The sequence below is a fragment of the Lonchura striata genome, chromosome Z (genome assembly GCF_050655825.1).
Source record: "Lonchura striata isolate lonStrDom1 chromosome Z, ASM5065582v1, whole genome shotgun sequence".
In the NCBI taxonomy this organism is placed as follows: Eukaryota; Metazoa; Chordata; class Aves; order Passeriformes; family Estrildidae; genus Lonchura; species Lonchura striata.
The window spans coordinates 65,722,501-65,746,783 of record NC_140740.1 but is presented as its reverse complement, the minus strand read 5'-3'; the positions used below and the strand labels follow the sequence as shown (position 1 = coordinate 65,746,783).

Here is a 24,283-nt window from a genome sequence, read left to right as displayed (position 1 = left end):
TTTTGTAAGACACTGTGAAAACATTATTTAATTTAGACAACTTTAAAGACATGTCTGACACCACACCATCTGAAGATGAGAGGATGGGATGAGTATGTTAAAAAAGAATAACATAAGACCCCTTACAACTATGTCATAGCAGTATTTATTCATACCACCTTGGGGCAGAACCTGTAAAGTACATGTGATGTAAAAGTACAACATCTTTTCATACATGGACACATATAAACTGAATATATTAAAGGAAAATCTTTTATTTCCGAAAGAGAGAAACAGAGGGGAAAATTGGGAAAGGATGCCCTTCTTGATCTGACTTTTCCAGTATAATTTAACAAATCTCCTGGTGTTAGCACTGCACCATTCCATACTGTGTCAAATAAAGAATTTTTTAAAGAGTAACTACTTAGTTGATTGCTCCAGTGGGCAATTATTAAACCATTCCCACTCTTTATGTAAACATTTTCAGAATGTCTTGACTACCATTGGCAATATTAGGGAATGGAAGGAAACCAAGGTGCTGGGAAAAGAAAATGTAAAAAGACTTGGGAAAATGCCAATACAGACAATTCTTGAATAGTACACTAAAAGTTTGCTCCAGCCTAGACAGCTAAAACCCTGGCTTCTCTAAATCAGTCTGCAAGGCAGCATATGTAAAGCACATGTTCACACTGATGTTCTGATGATTGTTGTAATACAGTAGTGCCTAAGTCAAGCATCCTAAATCAAAGATGTGAGCAGTACAAGTCATTGCGTGAACAGTAAGTGTTATCAAATACCTTACAGCTTAGGACCAGATGGAAATCAAGTGGGGATAAGGGGAAGGGAAAGGCAAGGAGAGGAAAAGGGAGAGTGTGAAGCAGGAGAGAAAGGGTATAAGGGGATGAGAGAAATTAGGAAGGGGCACATAGGGGAAGAAAAAGTAGGATGAAAAGTGAGGTAACAGTAGCTGTATACTGCATGGGTCAATACTGCGTCCAACCCTCTTTAATGTTTTAATCAATTATCTAGGTGATGGGGCAGAAGGTGCCCTCAGCAAGCTGCAGATTACACAAAACTGGAAGGAGCAGTTGATATGCCAGAGGGTTGTGCTGCCATCCAGCACAAACTCAAGCGGGAGAAAAGGGCTGACAGGGACCCCACAAAGTTCAAAAGTGGGGAAGTACAAAGACCTGCACATGGGGAGGAAAAACCACCTGCAACAGTGTATGCTTGGAAACGACTAGTTGAGAACAACTCTGTAGAAAATTATCTGCAGGGTCCTGGTGGAAACCAAATTAGCCATCGGTCAGAAACATGCCTTCTTATGGCAAAGAAGGGTAATGGTGTACTGCATTAGATAAAACACTGTTGGCAGCCAGGGGGAACACCTTCCCTCTACTCAGCACCACTGAATCCAGAGGCCAGGTCTAATCTTCCTGGAACGAGATAAAAATCCATGGACCACTAAAACAGTTAAGGGACTGCAGGATTTTTGCTATGAGGAAGGGCTGAAAGAAGTGGGAATGTTCAACCTAGAGTAGAAAAGGCTCAGAAGAGATCTCAGGAATCTGAATAGCTGATATGAAGGCACAATGCAGAGGGAGACTCTTTTCACTGGTGCCCAGTTGCAGGACCAGAGGTGATGGGCACAAACTGAAACATGGGATGTTACTTCTGAACATCAGGAATTACTCTATTCCCTGTTGCAGTGACTGAGCACTGGCACAGGTTGCCCAGGGAGGCTGCAGCATTATCTTGAGGGATGAAGGTATTGAAAAGGCATCTGGATACGGTCCTGGGTAACTGGCTGTAGGGGTGCATTGGACCACATCACTTTCAGAGATTCATTCCTTCCAAACTCATGCAGTCTGTAATTTTGTAATTCTGTGAAGAGGAGAGGAGGAAAAGAGAGGAGGAGGAAAGATAAGAAAGAGAGGAAGGATGGGTGATAGAGGAGGGAGGAAGCAAAGAAAAGATAGGAAATAAAAGGAGTAGAGAAAAGTAGAATGGAAGTCATATGAGAAAAGAAAAGCTATACCTGCATAATTACCACTAGATATTACTTCTCACCTTCTCTGTCATTACCAGTTGTCAATTCCACTTAGTAAACACAGCAGAGGTGAATTTTATAATTTTACACAAAGATTAAAATCCCACACAGCTGCCTTTTTTGATATTGAAAAATACAATTGAAAACAGCAGCAATAAACAAATTAAAATATCATTTTTCCGTATCAGGTGCAAAGAGCCTTCTTCCTTCCTGTGACTTGTATGAAAGCAACAACTGCATGATAAAACACTGGTGTTAAATTAACTCTTAAAAAGAGTGCTAGCATGCCATGAAGGAAAGGCATACACTTTATATAATTTGACAGGCTGTCAGCCCACGCTGAAAGGTGCTTGGCCAGCTGCCTGAAACAGACAATATAGGGGACATTGTAATGGACGTCCATTGCAGACTGCCTTCAGGAAGAACAAGTGGATGAAGATTTCAACAAATGGTTGGAAAGAGCATCACAGTCATAAGGTCCTCATGCAAGAGAAATTTGCCAAATAACTTCTGGAGGAACAAAATAGCATTGTATAAGCAATTCAGGAGGTTTTTGGGGAATGCTGATGAAAACTTTCTGACCCAAGTGATAGAGAAGCCAACATAGATAGGTGCTGTGCTGGACCTTGTAGTCACAAATAAGGAAAGGCAACATCACTGGGAGATGCGAAAATTGCAGTCATCCTTGTCTGCAGTGACCATGATGTTCAGGACACTGGTTATGCAAGTGACCCTGCCTGAGGAAGTAGTTTGGGCAAAATGGCTTCCAGAAGTCCCTGTCAACCTCAACTATTCCATGATTTATAATTCCATCTTGCTGCCTCCAAATACCCACACAGATTGCTGCAGACACTTTTTATGTATGTGCATCTGGTCAGCCCTCTGTATGAATGACCTGTTGATTTGAATAGCACAGCTTTGGGACAAGAAACACAGTATACTTAAAAACCAAATACTTAAGCTACATTTATCACAGAACACAGCATTTTTCTGTTTACTGGCACAGACTGTTAAGAGCACCTCAAGGTAGTTCCATCCTCACATTTTCTCAAAGGAATTTTGGACTAAATATATGTTAAATTTGAGAAATTCAAGTACCTGTTTCAGAATTCCCCTGGCTGTTTTAGCAGGCATCCATTACTATAGACAGTCAATGTCTATAGGAAAAAGTGTGTGCATTCTCAACAAATAAACCCTGGAAGCTGGCTAGGAAACATGGAATAAAATAAAACAATCCTGCCCAAGTCTCACTACATTAAACACAATGCTGGCTTCTTGGAGATCACCTTCCTCATACCATGAAAGACCAAAGAAACCCAAAGGGGAAAAAAAAATGAAGAAAAAGATTCCATGTCCTTCCAACTCATGGAGTGCTACAAATATGCTAATACCCGAACAGTAATTTTTATGGCATTTAATTTCTACTGCAACAATTTAACAATATAGATGGCTAAAGAGAGGAGTCATGGAAATTACTCAGTAATTGAGACGATGACAAACACTTGGTTAAACAGAATTCAGTAGTATTACTACTGCTGGGGAACAACCTCTGGAGACATGAGGAGACTACTTCCATTTTCCTCTATCATGATTATTCTTCAAAGGATACCAGTCTTCTTGCCTAGGACACCTAAGAAAGCACAAAACATCTCCCATGTATGTTAGCACATCTTTTTTATTTTCTGTCCTGTAGCACTACATAATGAAGAAAATGCAGAGTAGCTCAACTAACATTGTACTGATGCAGAATCATAACTTACATGATAGAAAATACCTCTCAGACAGAGAGGAGCTAACAGGCAGGGGAGCCAACCTTTTCTGTATGAATTAGGTGGAGTTTGGGCCTGTGGTCTTTGGAATGATAAAATTCTGTAGTTTGTGCCACTCCTTATGTATGACTACTAAATTATGCAAAATAAAAAGTGAAATCTACTTAGATATAAGCAGATAGAGAAAAGGGGGAAGAAAAATAGGGGAGGAGTTAGTAGGCTTATTGTCAGTAACATCACCAGAACACCAAGCCATTTTAGGCCCTTCACAAAAGAAAAGAACAGTATACAAGCAGTGCCTTTTGTGCAAATGCATCTGAAATTCTGCATCTATTATATCCATGTAAGAAAATGCACAATTTAACATGTACTAATACTTTGCAAAAAAATTCATCATGTATTCAGCAAATTAAATTTGCTCTTTGCTGTTCAATGAACTTTTTTTGTATGCAGAGGGCACTCAGAAGCCAAATCTTGCTTTATGAAGCTATGCTTCATGAACAGTGAAAAAATGGTTACAAATTTTTGAGGCCCTATAAAATATTCTCTGACAACCTTGTTTTTCAATACAGATTAATACAAGTATTAAAATTTTCTTACCTTGAGATGAAACAAAAAATTCCTTGCAACCACAAATACCCCATAACTCTATTTCTGCCAAAAAAAGTAATTCTAAATTTCTTTTATATAGTAAAATTTAGCTATGTGTAAACCAATGCATATGCCTATGAAACAAACAAACTTAAAAGTAATCTAATACCCCTCCAAAAGAATAATATTCACACCACTAAAAAGCAAACAAGCAGGACAGTAAAGCTTAGGGGAACAGAAATGTTTTCTGCAGCATAAAATAAAAAGTTAAAACTGCGCATCTGTGCTAGGCAAGAAAAAAATGAAAAGAACCCCTGAAGCATTATCTATCAAGCATAAGTGAATAATGAAATAACGAATATGTCTATACCCTTGGTCCTTAATCTTACAGCAAATTATAGTATTCAAATATGGTATTTTACACATGCAGTCTGATAACACTTTCTATCTTTCTTGGAGATTTTGTGAACGACATGATATGAAACACAATGTATTTAATGAAAGGTTTCTAAGCTGATTTCCCTACAGGTTATTTTCTTTCTTTTCTCTGGAACCCATACGAAGGATATACAGCAGGGACCAGGAGCATATATAAAAATAAACTACCAAGCAGCATCAGAGCTGATACCCCATTCCTACAGGGGCAAGTGAATTATTAGATCTGTGTCATGAATTTTTTTTTTTTAATATGCCATTGTTCCCACTTGAGCACATTAAATTTTCCATATCCACTTTTAAACCAATATTACCTTTTTTTCCCCCCATGGTCATAATGTTCAAAGTATACATTATGCCAATCCAACACCTTAAGTCACACACCAGTTATATGTAAAGTAGGATAAACTATAACCTTTTGATTTTCCTCCTTATGAACTTAGAGCCTAAAGGAAAGAAGCAAAACAAACCATGGTACCTCACGGGGAAAAAAGTTTACTAATATTCATTTTATAAGTGGTCATGAGCAACATTTTATCTGATTTTGTATATTCACAAAAGTATATTACAACTGTATGTATATATATCTTTTGTGTTATAACCATTTTAACATATATAAGCCTTTCAAATCAAAGGTAAAGGTATTTTTGTTTTTGAAGATGTGATTGCCAATTATTTTTGCTCTAGTGCACATAAACAGGAAGGACAGATTCTTAGGTATGAGTTATATATTCCTGTACAAAATAATTGTATATTCTATGAAGAGTGATTCTTTTTCTAGAGAAATATACAACAACACAAGGGAAATCTTGTACCAGCAGCATAACTGAAGTGGCAAGACACAATATTAGAAAAACAGAGCTACTTTCATTACTGTGATGCTGTGTGTCAGAATGTCTCTCCTTAATGAACCTGTTTGCAATAAGACTCCGGGTGCAAAGAGGCTATTTAGAGAGCCTATTGTGTCTGTAGTGAGTCTTTCAAATATCTTCCTACCATTAGACATGCCGCATTGACCAATTCTGTCCTGATTGCTGTTCTTTTTAGTATCAAGGGACATTCTTGCCCAGACAGACCGATGGATCAGAAACTGCACTTCATAAAATGTTTACACTGTACACACATTCACACAGTGATACAAGCAACAGAGTCCCAGATCACACAGCATGTTGAATGTGCCAGTGTCATCTCTAGGCTTATGACTTTCCAATACCTACAAAAGGATTTGGGTTAAACTGCTTCTACTGCTTGCCTGTCATTCTAACAGAAGTCATGTTTTTTTGACCCGTTCAGCTTGTAACCAAGCCCATGGCTCACAAGGGAGCATTTCAGGCAAATGTTCCCTGTGTCACAAAGCCTTTTTGCTCAGTTGAGACCATGCTTAATTGCTGACAGTAGAAAAGGACCACACATGTGATGTCATCAGAAAGAAAAAACTGCATGTTTGAATAAACAAAAAAAACCAAAATCAAGTCCTCCTAAAATATTATGAATTGCTACTCTCAGTGACAGCAGAAAAGAACAAGGGACTTTTCTCAACAGTAATTACAGAAATACTTTGTTACTGTCTACAGACTTCTAAATTAGTCGCTTTTTAAGAGATTTTGTGAAAGTAGTTTGATGAAGTCTCAGAGTTCCTATCTATCAAGTCAGTGGTTTACTTATTAGCCACTAATTAATGTGCTTTATTCTCACCTTTCATGAACCTCATGTCAGACAGATTATAAGCAAGAAGCCTTTTTACATTTTAACTTTTTTGTGGTCTTACCCTTTTATTCATCTGAGAAAAATGTCACTGCCACCTCCAGTTGAAGGCCCCAAACCCCAAACACAAGCAACAGAAAGTTACTTGTATAGTGTGTGAAAGACCTAACTATTAGTTTACTAACACAGATCAAAAAATATACACCATATATTTGATTTAACACTCAATTAATCTGTGTTACCAGCTGAACACAGAAGAAGTGTGTGGAGAAACTTATGAGGGAGAAGAAAATTCATTCTGAATGCCAAATGTGAAGCTAAAGCATAGGGGATACAGAAAGCTCTCCTCTATATAATAACTGGGAGACTGTATGTGGTTTCAGAGAAGTGGCAGGTGCCTAGAAATATCAAGGAAGGAACCCTAATGTTTCACTCACAGAACAAAGGAAATCCTGCTTGCCAAGGGCAACCTGTATAGACAGATGAGACACAGGAAGGATGGGGGAAAAAAATGTCTTATCCACCCTGTTTTGTAGCTAGGAAACTGAGACAAAAGGATTAAATGGACATCAAGAAAATGTATGCCACTGAACCAATGAAGAAACTATATAAAGTCATTTTCTGCTAAGTAATACAAAAATGTCATATAAATGACTGTTGATAAGATTATGCAAAAGGGCATTATGTGTAAGATGACTGAACAATACAACAGGTAGAGGTAGGCTTATTCTAAACAACACTCCAGTGTAATTAACTTTTCATTTCCTCTTCTGAGCCACCAGATTAATCTATAAAAGAGATTTATGAAATTGAAAAATAGTATTTTTGGCTGAATTCCTTCCTGAAATACATTCAAGTTTCTTTGACATGTAAATACTATCGAAGAGGCAAATTTAGCCAACAGACATATTACATAAAACACATTATAGATGTGGGATAAATATCTTCAGAAATAGCAAACAACCCATTGACAACATTTTCTGCAAGTATTATGCATCTTGTAGTTAAATCTTTCTAAGCTTCCTGTCTGTGTTTTCCATGTACAAACATGTTCTTCCTATGTTGTGCCATCTTTACATCAAGAATGCATACCCTTCTCCCAATACACATTTTTCCATATTGATACATTCATTCACCTCACAAGCAGGCATATCTTATAGACTTATATAGGTTTAGGTTATATTTATTTAGGTTATATTTATAAATAAACTATACAGAGTGATCTTCTTGACCAGGTTAACACAAAAGAGCTAAACCTCACTTTTACACAGCATTTCATTTTAGCAGTTTCAGCCAGATTTCCACTTTCATCATGACCAACACAAACACTAAGATTGCTGATCTCCCCAGGTTGAACTCCTCTAACTCATTTGCCATAATTTTATCTGGAAGAAAAATACATCTTCCACTCCAGAGGTTAGTCATGAAGTACAGCTTTACTCCAAAACAGACAATGGGGCATTAAGGGCCTGTAGCAAAAGGGTTTCTGCAGTACGTTGCTACTACAGACTAAATCATGCTTAAGTCATCTCTTCACTACATTTAATCATATCTATATAGTAATTAATCAAATTCTACATTCTACTGCAAATCAATTCTTCTCAGAGAATCTTAGTAAACTGTAAGTTTTCCAGAAACTAAAGAGAAACACTGAAAAGTGAGTGTGAAATTTGCTACACTAGATAACACAAATGCTGTTTCTTTGCCAAAGCAAGTTAGTCCCTGCTCTAAGTGGCCACTCTTAAGTTTCTCTAAGATTTACACAATACCTTTACTTGGCCTTTAATTAAATGATTTCAGCTAGTTCTGTGTGACTTGGAGTCTGCTTCAGTTTTGTCTTGGTTTAACTTCACTCATCAGCCAAGCCCATACAGCTGCTTCCTCACTCCCCCACCAGCACAACTAGGGAGAAAATCAGAAAGGTAAAAGGTGGAAAACCCATGGATTAGGAAAAAGACAGTTTAATAGCAGAGCAAAAGCAGTGCACACAAGCTATAAACAACACAAGGAGTTAATTCTCTGCTTCCCATGGGCAGGCAGGTGTTCAGCTATCTCCAGGAGAGCAGAGCTCCATCACAGGTAAGGGTGACTTGGGAAAACAAACACCACCACTACAAATATCCTCCCTTCCACCTTTTTCACCCCACTTCATATACTGAGCATGATGCCATATATCATGCATCATGGGTTTGATGATCTTTTGTTCAGTTTGGGTCATCTGCCCCTGCTCTGTATCCTCCTAGCATCTCAAGCACCCCCAACTTCCTCACCAGCATGGGATACAAAAAGCAGAAAAGGCCTTGTCTGTGAGTAAGCCCTGCTCAGCAATAAAAAAAGTATCTCTATATTATTAACCCTGTGTTCAGCACAAATCCAAAACACAGCCCCATACCAACCACTGTGAAGACTGGTATTAACTATACCCCAGCCAAATTAGGTACAGCCTTACATTTAAAAAATGGACATACATCAACATCCAATTAGTCCTATAACACTGATAAACAAAATTTAATATACATAATGCAGTGGTTCCTTCCTACCCTCATCCCTCCTTCATTGCCACACTAAGACAAGAGATGGGGTCTCATTTGGTCTGCAGTCATGGGAACAAAAACTTTCTAAGGTTATCGAGAATATAAAGGTCCCATGTTAAATACCACTTTAATGCCTCTAAAATTATGGTATGTACTTAAATAGAAGTTCTTCAGACATGTCTTAATCAACCACAGAATTAAGACACAATTTTCCAATTTCCCTCAGATTTCCTCATGCGTAACTAGAAAGAGAGTAATCTTAGGTGATACACTAATACACTGATATCCCCTTCTAGAACAATGCCATCAGCTCTGAAAGGGAGGTTACTCTGCTCCCCAAATAAATTCTAAGGCTGTTTTTCATTCACATAAAACAAATAAAAGCATAATGGCTCTACCCCCAACAGCCATATTAACTTAAACATAGCTAATCTTGTCTGAAATAAATGTGACAGCATTCACAAATGCTTCTGCTAGCAAAATGCTGGGGAAATGACAAGTAACCTCTTCTGCCTACAGAGACAGAAGGAATCTGTTCAGAGTTGTAATTCTTAGAAATAAAAGTATGCATCTGATATGGCTGAAGCATCACATTTTTCTTCTATTACAATTGGTAGTGAAAGGCACTATTTATGAACAGCTAGAACCTGTCTGTTATGGCATCTTATTACTCCTACTCTAAAGCACTGCTTTGGCACCACAGGAAAAAAGAAAAAAAATACAAAACATCAACAGATTGAAAGAATATGTCATATCTGTCCACACAGAAAAGCTAAATTATTATGTCTTTTCTATGGATTCTTAGACAGGAGAAAACAAATAAATTTTGGCAAACATAACCCAAAAAAATGCAAAATGTATAGTCTTTCAGAGGAAAAGGACATTGATAATACCTAAGTAAAACAAAACAAATATATTATATGCAGTAGGTACCTCACAGGAAGGAAGAATACAAACAGAAACCAAGTAACACTTAGTGAAATACTTCAAGTGTAGAACCAGCAAATAACCAGATAGAAGATGCTATTAAGGGAGACCATTAGCATCAAGTTATGCTTTTTTCTCTGAACTTGTTTTGCAAAGATCAAATTTTGGTTGAATGTACTCATAAAGAGTAAATAAAACATTTTTCACATAGCTCTCTTTAAGTGTCATACTTAACTTACCATACAAATTAAATCCAAATACAAACATAATTGTAAAACCTCCTTTCCCACAAAGCAATCATACAACCAAGCGAATCACCATGTTAAAATTATGAACATCAATGTATTCAATTCAAATTCAAATTAATAACCAAAGATTTCATTAGTGAAAATGAAATATAACTTGCTCTTGGGTACAAGAATGTCTGAAAAAGTCACATCAAACTGGGTCTAGCTATGCATTAAACTCATTACATTATAGACAGGAATTTACACATCAGCTGATGGGACCTTGAGCTGCACTGTTGCTGCTGTCCACATGGAAAAATCTTTGAGATTTCAAGAGGCATTGCTTCCTGAAGTTAGCCAAAATTTTATTGAAGGTCTACTTTTTGGTATCCAGATATTTTTTAACTAATCTGAAAAGAGTAGATGAACTGCCTTCAGCTGGCAAAGCTTCTCCATGTGCTTCTTTCTGGTCTATTTTCTCAGTATATAAACAGATGAAAATACAGAAGATCTTAGATATCATAGAACTATTTTCAGTTGCGTTTTTAAAGTATTTTAAAAATTTGTATTAAATATTTTTTAAAAACTAAGTATTTAAAAAAATCTGACCTTTTTTTTTTTTTTAATGAAGGCATGAATACCCATTTAGAAAAATCTGATGCTTTGAAAACCACAAGGAGGGAAACACAAGTCTCCAGAGAATTAATTTTTCTGAACCAATGCTTCCTAAAAACACAGATTCAAAGTTCTGTGCAGTTCAAATAGGTATTACTTTTCAAACCTAAATCAATTCTGATCATTTTACGAACAGCAAAACTACATGAACTTAGCTGGATTCCAAGCCAGACTATAAGGTTTGCAAGGCTTTTAACAACGCAGGATGAAACACCAAACGAGAACAAATTCAAGACATATTTTAGACAGTCTCCTAGATTTGTAAATTAACAGAGTGGTTCTGATGTCAATGTAGCCAGTCTGATATACATTGGCTTCTACCTGTTCCTTTGAGAAATGAGGATAAAATAATCAAATTAATTTATGACTTAAAGGCTCAACTTTTCTTCTCTTTAAAAACCCAGGAAAAGACTAGACTTTGCAGCACACACACAAAAATATGAAATGAAGGTGGATTTTTACTCTGACATTATATAATTTTACAGTATTTCATTACTTATTGCTGTTTTATTCCAACATAACTACACACATCAGTTCATATTCAGGTTCCAGGCCAGTTTAGATTATATGCAATGAAGCTCCAAGATAAGGAGGAATGATTTGCTGCCAGTCACATTTCTGCATGGTCATTGATATAAATTAACTCATACATTAACAGAAATGGAGAATGGTGTTTTATGGGTTTTTTGTTTGTTTGCTTGTTTTTGGTTTGCCTTTTTTTTTGTTTAGTTTTATTTAAAGATGGTATAAAAAGTAAATGGGGCACTCTTCCTCATGGGAACAAACAAACAAACACCAACAAACACTTTTTCAACATATATACTAAATTTTGCCAAAGAATCCATCAGCACTGAACGAGAACTGTATGCTGTTGTAGTTGGTAAACACTCCTTAAAGAGCAGGTGTCTCCTTTACAGACCTTTTTTCCTCAGAGTGATGCCATTGAAAATAGTTTTATTTTCTTTCCATCTGATTTAACAGATGTGTTATGTACTTCACCATCTCAGCTATCTACCCATATACATTATGTTCCCCAGACACATAAACACTTTAGGAGAATGGATAACAGCACAAAGACTGACTTTTTAACTGAGAGCTTGTCTACACATTCAGCTACTTGGGAATAAAAATTCAAGGACAGCAGTTGCAGAAAAACTGTTATTGAATGATTCAGTTCATTCCATGATGATGCTTGCTCTAGGAATGGGAAGTCAATCAGAAATACCTTGTTCTAATAGCACACATTATTAACATAAGTAAAATAAAATACTAAAATAAATGAATTATTTTATTTTATTTTATTTTATTTTATTTTATTTTATTTTATTTTATTTTATTAATAAAAAAGCTTATTTAAAAAAATAAAATAATTAATTACACCTATTTCACACTTCACCAACCAAAATAAACTTTAGGCACAGACAAATCAGGAAGTATCACAAACACTATTTTTAAAGCCATATTATGCCACATGGTCTAGGTTTTCTACTGGATGGAACACCTTCATGCATAGGAAGGAAACTTGAAAAAAGAAAATTTGAAAATTAAACAGAAAAAAAAAATCACACTTTCAAGGCAACTTTTTATCCTCATAGTAACAAAAGAAAGGTTCTTTCATTGATAGATACCTTGTTCAGAAAGCAGTCCTTGTGAAGTGATGGCAAGAGAAAAATAGATCTTGACAGACAAACAAAAAGTTGCAATGGATTTGAAAGGCAATGCTGTGAAACTTGTTGAACTTGTTACTTTATCATTAAGAGAGATTCTTAGTTTGAAGACAACTTGCTACTGCAAGATATCCATCAGCTATGAGGCTATCCTGACATAGAATACCACGACAGATAGTTGCACTATTATAAACGGCTGAAGCTTCATTACTATGAAGAATTGTAAGAATTCTAAAGTAGCTAGAAAGTTAACGTTCTTAGTTCCAAACAGTTATTTTTGTCCTCTTAACAACTCTTAGATCATGTGGTACAGAGCTGGCTTAAATCTTGTATAATATTTTGATTTTTCTTTCACAGACCATATATCAACTAGGATTTCTTTTTTGATTTTTTAAATCCTTTATCTGCTTAATGACAGTGATACTCAGTGTCTTGACAAAATCACTTTAGAATGGGAGACTTCCCTCCATGTAGCAAATCAATGTCATTTTCATGAATAGTCCTGGGCATGAATACTCTTGAACAACCTGCTCTATGTTGGCCCTGCTCTTGGCAGAAGCACTGGGCCAAAAGACCTCCAGAGGTCCCTTCCAACCTCAGCTGATCAGTGATTCTTCATTAGGTCTGCAAGTAATGGCCTGAAGAGGTTCAGGAGGATTTATAAACAGAATGAGAAGGCATGTAATACTTCCAGTTATATACTGGTGAAGGTGAAATCTGTCTATGTCTATGCCTATGTCTTTTTCTTTTCCAGAAGAAACCACTTCAGACCTGGGCAGTTGGCAGGGAAGGAGCTGGTTTGCTAAGACATATTTTTCATTCATGAAATGCATGACTGAGAAGACCCTTTTAATACAGTACAAAGTTTAAGCCTCAAATGTCTTCACTTCTACTTTGTTCTACCGGGCTAAAAGTAACAATGATATCAAAACCCAGAAATTCTTCTGAAGTAGGGCTCACTTTTCATGAGCATGGCTCATCGAGGAACAAAAAACATCCACAGAGGCATGTGAAATATTTGAACAGGGAACATGGTACCACAGAATCTCAGGCAGGCAAAAATTCTGGCTATAATTTGCCTTTAGTGTCCCCAGAAAGCAACATCAAATTCAAATATTATGATGCAGGAAAAATCATACTAGTGACTGACTAAAAATGCTCATCTACTTCTTCATGACTAGTAAAACACAGTAATTTATCCAGATTTTTCAGCCCTGACATATGACATATTCTTTTCCTTGAACAGTCAGGTCACTCCCAGAGCCTTAAATCAAAAAGTGTCACTTTCATTGAACTTCTTCTCTCTATCAAAACACATATATTGTTTCAATCTAATTATTGCTGCTCTTTCAAAAGATGAGATATCTACTACATGCCTCATACTGCTTTTAGACAAGAAGTAAGATTTACAGTAAGATCTGTATTTTCAAAAGGAATTAGCCATACACCGATTTCCCTATGAAGCCTTGAAAGGATCACAATCTGCAAAGCACAAAGACATGTACTGTAGTGACAAAGTCTGTGTAGCTACAGTAAGTACTTGTTGCACAAAATGTTGTATCACTGAACACTACTTTAAGAACTTAGTAGAAATTTGCTATTAGTCTACACAATGCAAGAGGAGATATACAATATGGCATAATTTTTTTCTTTGATCTGTAAGTATTGTGGATTATGGACATAATACCTAGTATATTACATGTGAACAGAACCTTACATTTACAATTGCTTTTTCAGGTTCACACAGTAAACCACTTTGTTGGATACACTATAATATAACATTAAACACACATTTAAATACAGATTTACACAAAAATATTTATGGCAGTGCAATTATGTTGCACTATCAGCATTCTAAATATTAAGATAAGGTTTCCAGGAAAGCATTGTGTCTCACTGAAGAAAAAAAAGACATCTCACACTTTCCCTACAGCAATATTTTTACTTTTCTGAAAAGCTGGTAGTACACCAACTCTACTGATTTCAGTAGAGAAACATCAAGAATGAGTTTAATTCACATAGGAGGCTTAGAAAAAAACATAAGAGCTTAGTTTTATTATAATGCCATTAATGTGACACTTTTCTCCTCAGCTGCCTGTTAGCAAACCCATATGAAAAATGTCCTACAAAAGTCATTTGCCCAAATGCCATGTCTTGTCATGATCCCATTTCTATTTATATTACTGCATAATTTAATTTCTTCAGTCACAGTCCCAGTACAGAAGGCAGTGTAGAAAATTTATACAAAAATCAATTCTAAATTAAGAGAGCATCAGTCCAGCTTAAAAGACATAAAAGCAGTTTAACAGGATCACTGTAAATTCCTTCTGCATAAAAAGGAATTTCCACAACTACCACAGAATCAGCTCATGGCACTACCGTGCCATGCTCTTCAAGGCCTCAAGCATGGGAGGGGTGTTTCAGGAAATATAAGTGTTGTCATGGATGGCTAGAGGCCAGCATAAACTAGTATGTCATCACACCACACTAAAGGCCATAATGGTCCAGGACAGACCAAGCATCAGACGGCTGACAAGTCTCTGTTAGCTTCCACTCCTCCCATACTTGCAGTGATTTTACCCAGACTACAGGACTACAGATTTTACTCAGACTACAGATTGCTCTTGCAAGCTGATGCTCCACACATTAAGGAAGAAAACACAATTCTACAGAATACATTCAATTCTTACATCATAATTCAAGTGAAGAAGAATGCAAAGGGTAACAAACCAGTGAGAAATTTTTAAATCACAGGTTGCTAAGGACAAAAGAAATAGTAGGTAACCAAAGTCAAGAATTAACTTTAAAGGAACAATGCGCGGCAAAAGAATTGATTTGTTTCAAAGATGTACTAACAAATGTGTAATGGAACAGCATCCTTTTTAAGGGGACAAAAATCCCAAGATGACTAAATGGCAAAAGTAAAGAGGCAATGGAAGAAATATTGATGAAAAATGCAGTGTAGATGCAACTAAAACCATCAAGAAGAAATGATTTAAAGGGAAAATATATGTTGGGAGCTAGATGGAGTGAAAAAAGAAAATTACACAGGAGAAAAGCAGAGTATCAGAGGGGACAGCAAGCAATATAGTGAAGAATAATAAGGCTTTCTACAAATACATAAAAGGAAAGAAGACAGTAAAGGATAAAAAGAACACATTAAAGTATAAAACAGATGCTTAGATACAGGATGATGCAAGGTTGATAGCAGGATTAAACATTTCCTTCACAGGGACCATTCTCTCCAGAAACTGTGAAGAAAACAGTAGGACACATGAAGCTAATATCTGCCTCCCAGATAAATTAAAAAGCAAAATGCTGTTTTTACAGCCCATTACAAGTTAGCATGGACAAATGTAAATTAACATACATTTCATATTGGAATAATCTGCTGCAGTATGTACTGAGAACTCATCACTCCCTCTGTCTCTTATTTGTTGTTTCACCTTAATCAGACACAGATTAGGCAACTGCAAGTAGCCTATAATGTGATCAGCTTTTAGTAAGAGATATAATTTCAACTCCATCTGCAGTTAGAGTGGATATCTGGATACAAGGTGTTACATGTAAAAAAGATACAACTATTTCATACCAAAGCATGTTTATTAGAAATGTCTCAATAATGAAATTTAGTCTGGTTTCTGAAAGGATAAGTAAAGTAATACAGGAATAGACTTAAAGGAGCACATGTATATAAAGTTTAGTAGCTTTAAACAAATACTGGTAGGTTGATCCGTCAGTAGGAAAGAATAACCTCTATGTTCAGATGGCAAAATGAGCAAAAGACCAGTCTTCTGGAAAGGGGAAGTGCATAACATTGCTACGATTTTTTTTTTTAAGAAAAAGTGACCACTGAGGTTCCACAATACACACAGTGAAGCAAATTTAGCCATATTTTAAAGACATCTAGTATTACTTCAGTATTAAAATATCAATTTTAATTTTTTTGATTGATGACTGTGTGTTCTCTAAATCAACTTGATTTCCATTTCAAAAGTACTTTAATAAAGATGCAGTGACAAAATATTCATAATAATTAGAAAAGACATTTGATACAAAACTAGATCTATTGAAAGACAAAGGAAGTTATTCAGGACGCATCTGTCCAAACAGCAACACATGATTTGTACGTGTGAAGGTTGTTCAGAAATTTTCTATGAATCCCAGCAGAAGGCTGTAATGACGTCTCAAGGGAACCTCTGTGAAAATAAGCTATTCTATATTCCATTAGCCACTTCTTAAAAGGAAATGGAGGTAGGTGATTATACAAAGCTCTGTTCACTTTTCCAGTCCCAACAGGTATCTTCAAGTTGGCACCATCAGAAGGCTGCCATGCTTACTTAGAAGCACCACATTTTGTCATTTCACTGAGATGAGAGAAGCAGTCAGTAGTCCACTGGAGGGGTTTGCAAGGTGACACTAAACTCCAAGGAAGGCAAGGAAGGAGATAATGCAAAGAGCAATAATAATGAATGAAAGTAAAGCAGACAGTGGAAGTAAGAGTAAATAGATATAGAACAGTGGATGACACGGTAATGCAGATAACAACAAACAAGAACAAAGTGAGAGGATGGGGCACAGATGAAAGCACAGTGCAGTTCAATTACTAATATTACTTTTCGGTGGGTTTGGTACCAAATATTCTGATAAACCCCAAATTAGGTCATTGAGTGGAGAAGACAAATGATAGCATTCCTTTGTTTTCCTGGGATTTCAGACGAAAGGAAGGAAATCTCCACAGTCAAAAAATTGAGTGTATTAACATCTTCTGACAGAAGGAAAAATATTTAACTATTTTCAAAACAACTGGTTTATGTTTGATATGTATCAAATTCTACTGAAAACAAAAAAGGGAACAGGAAAGTTACACACAGGAAAAGAGGCAAACAGACAAGTTTTTACAAATTAAAAAGGGGAGACATTCAAAACTGGGTAGTTTTGAAGAAGATAAGAATTAAAAATATATTCCATTATTATTTTCTCGTAACACAGAAAACAAGAATACATGCAAGGATTTTATACAGTCTTAATGACATGGCTTTTCATTCAGAGATGAAGAGTGAATGAGGTACACAAGAAGGTTTCTCCATAAGGCAGTGTGCTCATGTGCAGCCTGACTTTTACTGTCCTTCTGACATTTATCCACTGCACTGTGCACATCTGGCCAGTGTCGGAGGTGAGCCTGGGAGTCTGGGGCAGCCTCTGCTGAGCTGCTCTCCTGAGCCTGCCTCAGCTGGACAAGAACAGACCCACCATCACACACCAAACTGTGCCTACCAGGGTGCACTGGTGCCTCTGCCTCTTTCAGAGAAGGAAAAAGAGACATGGAAGAACAAGAGTAGACAATGGAACAGGGTGGGAGAAAAGAGATACCTGAGCATGGTTTGAGGAAAGACACTGCTGAGCAGGGGCTGGGCAAAGGGACACCCAAGTAGTGCTGGTGCAAAAAGCCATATGAGTAGAGACAGAGGGGAGACATGGGAGGAGGTCCAGCTGTGAGAGGACTGCAGCCTAAGCAGCAAGGAAGAGCTGAAGCAAAGAAACCATTACAAAATAAACCCAGACTCCTGTTTTGCCATTGCCTTGCCCAAGAGATTGGCTGTGGTGTATAGTGAGGAGGCTGGGGACCAGAAAATGGGAAACAGAGGGAAAGTGAAGCATGCTTAAGTGTTTCTTTAAATTTCTGTGATTATGTTTAGTATTAGAGTCAATAATTAAAAGTTTATGATAAATTACAATAAACTAAGTAAAATACCACAAATCAAGACTGATTTTTCTTCTTTTTCCCACAGCATCTACCAAAAAAGAAAAAAATCAGAAATGTCACTAACAATATAAAATATTGGCAATTTTGTCACTCAGCAAGGTTGTGGATTGCCAGTTATAACACACTGTTAACTTTAAGACATACTTCCTGTTTTACAGTGTTGTAAGCAAATAGAATTTTAGTTATGTAAAGGATTTTCAAGGATTAAAAGTAACAAGAGTCCCAGAATATTTCATCCCACTGTTCCACAGAGAATCCTTCTTATATCAAAGTACTATATGAGAAAATCACATCACACAACAAAAATAAATTTAGCAATAGAAATATCATTGCATTGCTGTGTACTGCTTTATAGTTCCAATTTTGCAACATTCAATGCATAGATAGGATTTTCATGTATATCATGAACAAAAATCAAGTTCTACATAATTTTCCATTACTGAAAAGCAAAACCAGGATCATAACATCAAAGAAGACAAAATCATACCTAGTGTAACTAAACAACTTACAGATTAATTAACTTAGACATAAATATCAAGTTATTTTTTTTATGGTAAGAGGCAACATAGTTTGTATTAACTATTAACCTTAACTTCTCCATTATAATGACTCTGTGGATTATAGCAGTTTTTCAGGCAGCAATAAATAATACAGACTATGAAGCAATTATTATTATTCACCATTGGGCAGGCAACATTTTTTTTTTTAAAAAGAGGTGTTGCAGATATTTCATCACAGCATTATCCACATTAAAACTTGGTTATTTATGAAATAAGTATATATGTATTTGAACACACACAAACCCACAACCTTTTCTACAGTCACTAATTTTCCTATGTATATACAGTGTTTCATGAAAAAATGCATGCACAAATACAAGGGACAAATATTATGCAAGCTGGAAGAACACCACTCCAAGACTCAGCAAGACTCAGAATGACATGGGAGAAAGAACAAGAAAATACAATTGAGAGAACATAGGAAGGAGGTAGGCTTCAGCTTAGGATATCCATCCTGTTCCTCCTCAAATACTAGATCATTCCACTACAGAAAAGAAACAGAGCTCCATTTATAATCTTACTGATAAGAACCCTACCTAATTATTTTATCACACCTAAATGTACTTGGATATGATTTTTTGCTAGTCATGCAAACAGGAGTCAGATCTCATGGCCACCATCTGCCAGCAGAGTCAATGGTTGCCATTTCTCTATAGTTAATTAGCATGCAAAAACTAGACTATCTTTTGTAGAGGTGAGGTGATTACTTTACTTGATTATTTTTGGACTGAAGCAAAATGAAAACCATAACCTCTCTGTGATTCAGAGATTTGGGAAGACACACGTGAAACAAAGAGGCAATGCAAATGAGGAGAATAGGATGTAGATGTATAATACTAAACACAAGAATGTGCAGGATTATCCTAAGTTTGTCATGTTTCCTTCTTGAAGCATCATACCCAGACCACAAGTTTTGGTCTAAATCTTAGAGCCATTTGCATTGCTTTCTGCCTCAGACCCCAGCACCCAGCTTCCCTTCAGAAAGAGATATGATTTTCTTACGTACTGACTGAAGTCAATTTGCACATTTCACTGTCTAGTAACATCATTGTTTCCTAAAGGATCAATCACCTAGAAATGGGAGGCTGACCTGAAGGCTACTGCATAACTTTACAATGACTTGATTTTAGAAGAGTTGACTGGTATCAAGTATCTGAAGTCAGGAAAGCGTCCAGAAATTTAATCTGATTCAACAATTATGGCAGTCTAACTTCAGAGAATGGTAGCATGGCTCTGTGTATTTATCAGTGCTCAACAGAAGCTACAGACAATAACTTAGAACTGTGATACCATCTTCTAATTATGGATTCATTCACACAAATGACTGAAAGTCTGAATCTATATCTGATAAGTGACTAAAGTCACACAAATATGCATGTGTTAATCTCAATTTGAAGTCCACTAGCCATTTCCTCCCCTTTTTCAAGTATCACAGTTTAAAAAACTTTGTATTACATGAATACTTTTTAACAGCTAGGTTTAAAAAAAAAAAAATCAAAACCTTATCTTATTACAAGACTATCAGACTGTACCTCCAATCTCATATCTCCAAATTAGACCTTATAAAAACTAAGAGGAATCTGTATAAAGGCATTGTCCACTAAACTGAAAAGTGGAAAGTGTTATCTTCAGTATATCATCGCCTAAGAATTCATTAGTATTGCAAATAACAATATAACTGTTAATATTGAGTCGTAACAATGTTAAAGGCATAGTGATTTCTCTGCAGATGAGATAAACACATGAAAGAATCTTGTAAATATCCCCAGCTTTTCTGTGCTGCCTGCTGATGGGTGAATGTAGTTTTAAAACTTTGCTAGTACAATTTGCCAGTGGAATTTTACTTCCCACGGCATAATGATTTTACATGTCCTGTGACCTCTCCACAAGCACACACTGTACCATACAAATGAAATAGTTTAACAAGTTAAAAATCATCTCTTTTTTCATCATGTGCTTTAAATATGTTTTTAGTGAAATAGTGTTTTACATAAAGTGAAATACTGAAATGATTCTATGATAGCATGATAAATTTTAGAATTTGCAGGAGAAAATAAATGCAGTGAAATGTATTTTGGATGTGCCAAAAGATGTTCTGCAAAGAGCAGACCATGTGAAAAAACGTGACATAACAGAGTTAGAAGTGACCTGATCAGGTGAAGGTAATTCCAAAGCCAGGCCTCTACTTGCCAGCACACTTCAGGACTCCAAGCTTCTTGGCTAATCATATTATTATGCTCTTCCATGTATTTTTCAAATAACCCCTCTCTTGCACTCATGTGTTTAATTGCCACTTTAGATGTATAATACAGTGTTGGGAAAGCCTTCAGTAACTTCTCTGACCTGCTATCTCTGTATGTCTTTTAATGACAGTCTGCTTCTTGTTTAAGGTCTATCTGAACTAATTTTCACTTGCTTGATAGTAACTGCAGCCACTACTATAGTGAAGTTTGTAGAAGAATCACACAGACACACAAACCCCAGCACATATCTTCCCTGTTCAGTCCTCTTCTGCATTTTGGAGGCATTACTGAGGTGTAAATCACTCCAGGATCTCCCTCCTAAGCAGAGCTATTGAGGACTGAACGCCACTCCACAGGGAAGCGAAATCACTGTAACTGCATCAACTGGCCAAACTTAGGCAGACAGGAGGAGCTTGCTCATCAGTGCTCTGAGAGCTAGTTTAATTATGTCAGCATGCATGTACCCAGCGGACCAGGCTTCACACCACTATAATTTGCACAGAGGTCAACAACATCATAATAAGATTAAAGAAGTCAGGTTCCATTTTCTTTCACAATCTAGAAACCAATCTACTTTATTTTTTTAAAACAAGCATTGTTTATTCTTTCAAACTCTTAGTAAACCATATGCTAGAATTTTCACTGCCTACATTTTCACTACTCTTCACAGAAGAAATAGATATAAACCATTGCATGGAACAATAAATAAACAACTGAAGGGTCAGAAGAATGAAACCAATCATTCTCTCCCAGCATATCTGTGCTTATGTGGAGGTTATCAGGTAGAAGGGAAAGAGGCATGTGATGCATATTAGCATTGTTAAGGCCCTTCAGTAGCAGCAGAAAAACTCGAGAGATTTTCACTTGTTATTTCACTACCGCCAAGTTTATCTAAGATTCTGCTTATCTTATCTTGAGTCTTTCGATTCTGTGAAGATTCTAATAAGTGAATGATGACATTTGTATTTTAAGTTGTTGTTCACTCATAACTGATAACAGAGCGACAACCACATTGATCTTAACATTTTAACACTCCCTTCAGAGACTTGTAAAGTTACTAGTAAGAAATAGGTACTTGATATACAGTTACAGAAGCACTCAGCTTTAGATAGACCCAGGAAAACCTGTGAATGCTGAGTAATTTAAGAACAAATTGAAACAAGCTAGTGAATCTGAAAATTTTCCTTTGAATTCAGTGTTTGCCTATCTTTCACAGCTAGTTTCCGAGAAACACCCAAGAAAGCTCTGAATGAAACTAATTTCAATCTTTAAATGATTGCACCTGCTTTTTGTACAATTTTCCTAGACTAATGGGTCCTCTTACATGGGTATTATGCAGCTGGACATAGACCATGCATTGTTGCAGGGAAGTTGCATTGCTTCCAACACCTGATCTAACAGTTCAGAATTACTATGCTGGCCTGCATTCCTAACAAATTACTACACATCCCTATATTGTACAGTATAAAGATACTATAGTATTAGCCACTCATGAACAAAGTAGCCTATATGGTTAAAAAACATGTTACATGGAGACTTTCACCTCTAAATTCCAATCCTAAACCCAACCAGATTAATTGCTTTCCTTTGTCATAGCTTGAAGTAACTACTTTAAGGAAGAAAATTACAACTTGATTGGCCAAGCAGCAGTCTCAAGAAGGCAAACTAATTTGATATCAGTTCTTGCCTTGCTTAAGGAGGCTATTTTCTTTGTTTGTAGATGGCAGTAGCACAGGTGCCTAATAAAACAGACCTTGTTACACTGACCGACACGCACCACATGAGAAGGTGTTTGTGTTATTTTCTATAGCTGTAGGAGGTGGCCAGAAATTTTTCCCTGTTTATTAGTGTATCTGATCTCCGAAGCTTAAATGAGATCTTAACCAATGAGTCTCAGAGCTCCCTCAAGAGAAGCCAAATCTCTCATCTTGCCTTTAAAAAATAATTATCACCTTCCCACATTAGGAAAAATAAGAAATTTTGTTGAATCTCTGAATGTGATTGTGATCTAAAAGCTTTCTATGCTTGGGATTTTTTGTAAATACACTTACTTGTTTATTTATACACTGAAGTGAAGCCAATCCACTTGCAATTTGTCCCTGCATTAGGACATTACAAAATGTTTGGTCACTCAGCCAGATTCATTCTACTCTTTAACCCAAAGACACTTCATTGTCATAACCAACACCCTCACTAACATTAAAAAACTATCTGGATGCACTGGAAGGATAAATTGAATGAGCACTAGGCAGCAAATGTCCTTGGGCTTTAACTTGATTTAGCTAAACTGGTGAAAAGTAAGCACAAACCTCTTGTGTTGGTTTAAAGGTAACAGTGCTATAGCTCACCCATTCAGGCGTACGAGCACAACAGACAAGCCTGCATTACATGGGTTTAGAACAGGCAGGATCTACACTGAAATTTCTTAGCTGCTTATGGCACAAACTCTCTAGTTCTCTGGTCTCCCAGGTGAAGTTCTCAGAGAAGGCAGGTGCAAATCACTCTCAATACTAATTTTATAGTTTTTTTACATATTAATAATATTAGGTCAGCTCTTAATACAGATGAAAGCATTTGATCTATTGGTTAGAAAATTTCCAGGTTTAGACTTACCCAACTTCATGCAGAGACCAGACACACATTTACTATTGCTTGTTTTCTTAACCAAAGCTTCCAAGACAACTAAAAGATGAGTGGCACTGCAACAACTGATGCACTTTTATAGTGCTTTTCAGAAGAAAAAATGTTGAACTAATTCAACTTGCTGAGTCCTATCATAACGTTGCCATCATAGTTAATATTAGTCTGACTTCATGCAGAGACTTTTAGCAGAAAATTGGGGGAAAAAAAACCCAAACAAACAAGCAAATGGGATAACTGAATTCAGGTGTCAAAACCTGGCTTTGAGATCACAAGGGAAATAAAGTGTAATACCGATGATGTCAGTGTTGTGAAACTACTCCCTCACCTGTTTTGTGATTATGTACAGGATGTCAGGCTACAGCATTTCTTCACAGGCTCTTACTGATACTAAGATTTACTCCTAAGTAGGAAAGACTTACTCCTAAGAAGTATTACAGTTACATAATTTTTTTCTTAAAGAAATTAATATTCCCAAATTACTTATATACCAAGTATTGAATGCAAACTCCTTA

At 36.4% G+C, this 24,283-nt stretch overlaps 1 protein-coding gene across 13 annotated transcripts in view; it reads right to left on the bottom strand.

The window, feature by feature from the left end:
• BNC2 (basonuclin zinc finger protein 2) overlaps positions 1–24,283 on the bottom strand; it is a 336,667-nt gene that overhangs the window by 262,594 nt on the left and 49,790 nt on the right. Inside the window, exon 1 of one of the 13 annotated variants that reach the window (XM_085566289.1) lies at positions 8,298–24,283. This exon is cut by the window's right edge and continues 4,994 nt beyond it. The exons of the other annotated variants lie outside the window; for them this stretch is intronic. The gene's annotated coding sequence lies outside the window, so the exon portion shown is untranslated. The remainder of the gene's footprint in view (positions 1–8,297) is intronic. 13 annotated transcript variants of the gene reach the window in all.